The sequence below is a fragment of the Chrysochloris asiatica genome, unplaced genomic scaffold (assembly GCF_000296735.1).
Source record: "Chrysochloris asiatica unplaced genomic scaffold, ChrAsi1.0 scaffold00346, whole genome shotgun sequence".
Taxonomy (NCBI): Eukaryota; Metazoa; Chordata; class Mammalia; order Afrosoricida; family Chrysochloridae; genus Chrysochloris; species Chrysochloris asiatica.
In genome coordinates, this window is record NW_006408864.1 from 340,171 (window position 1) to 344,005 (window position 3,835).

Sequence of the window (3,835 nt, forward strand, 5' to 3'; positions counted from 1 at the left end):
TAACAGTGGCAAGCATGTGGTACACTGCAGTGATATATGCAAGGGTTTATGTAAGCTTGTAAGTTACAGTGGACCCCCAGTTCTGTATGGATAAGCAAAGTGATACTTAAGATGCTGAAGTGTCTTTCCTGAGAGCCTAATAGTCACAGAATAAGGGTTATTTTGATGTCATTCATCATTGTTCAAGTGCCATTGAGTCAGTCCCAACTCATAGCAACCTTGTATATGGTTTCTATAACCACTGGTGGGTTTGAACAGCCAACCTTGTGGTCAGCAATCTAGTGCTTATCCTGATGAGATTAGACATGCATTAAAAAAAGATTTTCTGTTTGTTTTCACCCTGCCTCCCATGTTATTGTTAAGTGCTGTCAAGTTGGCTCTGACTCATAGTGACCCTGTATAGGGTTTCCAAGGAGCAGCTGATGAGTTTGAACTGCTGACCCTGCAGTTCAAATCAACTTTTCAGTCCAGCACATTAACCCACAGCACCACACCAGGTTTCTTAAATCCAAAACTTTAATTAAGAATGGTCCAACTCAGGAGTCACCTACTCTCCAGTATCAGTTCACCTGAAGCTGTCTTATAAATTACCTTGAAATTCTTTTCATCTAAAACTGAATTGTTTCCACACCAAAATCTGCTCTTTTTGTAAAATTCATAACCTTGATGGGGAAACTAGAAATCACAACTTTCTCCTCTAACCGTGGTTTTTGGTTTTTTTATTTTATCTAATATTCCAGTTATTCTCTCTTCACCATTGCTAATTTCAGACTTTTAATCAGCACTTGCTTAGATTTTGCAAAACCAGGGAGGTGTTCCCCCCGGCAAGAGTACCAGCGAGCCAGCCACAGTAGAGAAGACTTTAAGAACTGTTTAACCCTTAGGGAACTGGATAAACCCCAGAGACATTCTGCTGCTGTGCTTGTCGGGCGTGGGGAATGGGGAGTTAATAGATGTTACTGATTTTGCAATCGTCCATCAACCATCATAGGCTTTATCCCCTGTTAAAGTTTTCAGAAGCTAGGCAAAGCATTGCAGTGCCTAGCCCTCAAACGTGCCATGTGCCTTTGCTCTCAGGTCAAGAATCACTGCGCAAACAGAAATTGTTACCTTTTTTTGCCCTGCCCATCATGTAAATCAAATGTCTAGGGACATTAGTCTCGCTCATATGATCTGAGAGTAAATAGACAAAGCCTCACAAAACAGGCTAAATGCTTTAGAGAAAGGAAGACCGCTTAAGGGAAATAAGACCCAATAAATCCAGACTACACTCCCAGCTAAGGTTACCCAAGGTATAAGTAGTAGATTTGTGTTATCTTTCAGTAACCCAGAAATTAATTGGAACTTAATCCAACAGCATTTTAGGAGGTTGTGGAACAATATACACTTGTCTGGGGATATTCATCAGCTACATGCTCAAATTTATGATATAAGTAATTCTCAAAGTGAACACTGCGTGGCTACCCATTTGCTACCCATGCTAGAGAATAAGATCCCCTAGGAACTGGATTGAACCTCAGCATAGTGATCCTGCTTGGTCACCTTAGAGCAGGTGGTGGGCTGGCAACATCTTGCGTATGGGGTCCCCAGCTGATCTCCTCCCTCCCTGCCTTCCTTGGATGACGGCTGTTTATGCTGGACGTGTGGCCAGAGACGGGTAAGGATCACGTGGAACCTCGGCTACTTGGGACAGAGACATTGCCATGCTGCAATGAGTCTCAATGACTGGTAAGACTGAGGAATTCGCACTGACCACCTAAGACAGGCAGCGTCCCTTAAACAATCAATAAATAAGGAGGACTCAGATGCAGACAGCACAGACCCGGTCAGGAGGCCAAGCCCCTGTGGGCCCAAGCGTTGTTGACCGTCCAAACCATAGGCTCTGAGGATCAGACTCTAGCCACCTAGTAGACATAACAAACTGTCCCTCATCTGATTATTCAGTAATGCTTGTTAGTAATCTCATACGTGAGCCCTGGATATCCACAGACAAATGTAGAAACCTCCCCTAAAAGCCGAGACTGTAAATACCAATAAGCCAAGTCCCCCCCCATAAACAAAAAAAAAAAAAAAAATAAAGAGGATAGAGAGAAACACTGTAAACTGATGATATATGGCGGGGATAATAATCAATGTAATGAAACAAGCTATATGAATGGTTGAATGTGAAGCTGATGATGTGCCCTGTAAACTTTCACTCAATGCAAAATAAAAACATTTAATAAAAAAAAAAAAAACCAGGGAGGTGTTCACCCTAATCCCGATCTCACTTTGAATTTGTCATCCACACTTCTGTTAGAATCACCTGAAAACACCTGGTTTTCTAGTTCCAATTTCATCTTTTTCAATATATCTTCCACACTGCTGCCAAAGTCATCTGAAAACACCTAAGTAGGACCACTACATACAGGTGTGTAAAGTGGGTAGTGCATGGCACACAAAGTGTCTTTGCATCTGACCATGTCACCTTTTACTTAGAACCTTTCAGTATCTTACCATTTCCTACAGCAGTGAATCCTACCCATAGCTACACATTACAGTGACCCGGAAAGTTTTTTAATTACCAATACCAAGGTACTCTGTCTCCAAAGAGACTCATTTATTTGATTTCATTTGGAATCATACCTGGGCATGCATTTCTTGGGCTCCCCAGGTGATTCTAGTGAGTAGCAAGGTTGGGATCCACTGAACTACTTGATAAATTCAGTACTCTCTAACAGTACCATCATCTGCCTCCTGCCTCTCTCTCCGGCCTCTTTTCCCACTAGCCCTTGCTGGCCTCTATGTTTCACTCATAACAATCCGCAATAGCAAACTACTAATGCTTCCTGAACTGGTCATGGCTATTTCATGCCTCAATACTTTTGCTGTGCCCTGGAATGGAACACTGTCTCCTACCATATTGTGCCTTCCTTTAATCCAAACAGATGGCTTGGTCTGTAACTTGGAACTTTCTTTCCTAGTGGCATGTTTAATACTGTATTTAATAATCTGCCTGTGTGTCTGTTTCCCTTGCTGGGCTTTAAGATTTCTAAGAAACAAAATCTTATCTCTAAACAGCACTAAACAACAGTTATCACCTCTACTCTTCAACATGTGCTACCGGTCTCAGTCAAAGCATCCAAAGGAAAAAATATGTATTTTTAAAGAATTGTGAAATATTTATGACTGAGGAGTGAGTAGGGGGAAACTGAAACAAAATTGGCCCCAATTGTTGAAGCTAGGTTTTTGTATTCCTTATTTTTGTGTATATTTAAAAGTGTCTATAGTAAAAAGTAGGAGTCCTGGTATGGCGCTGTGGGCTAATGCGTCAGACTGCAAAGTAGTTTGAACTACAAGGCCAGTGGTTCAAGCTCACCAGCTGCTCCTTGGAAACCCTATACAAGGTTGCTATGGGTCGGAATCGCTATGGGTCGGAATCGACTTGACAGCACTTACCAGTAAAAAGTAAAAACATATGTATGCGTATGTATATATGTATTGATAATGAAGAAGCCAGAAAATGTTAGAACCAAGAAAAGCTTGATACGAAAGCCAGGTATAAGAACAACAAACAAAAATATTACGTATCAGCAACAATCAATGAGAAAATGTAAGAATAAGTAGGATCCCATCACAAATACAACCACAAAATACTAGAAAGAACCTAGCAATTTGTAATTAAGCTCTACATTAAGAAAACAAAACTTTACTGAGAAACATAAGTAAAGGGAAAAACAGGGTCTGGGGTGGGGGTAGGAAAGCTCAATATAGTCAAGATGTCAGTTTCTTCTTCCCTTGAGTTAATTTGTTTCAAAATCAATGTTTAAATCCAGTGTAATCACAAGCAAAATCC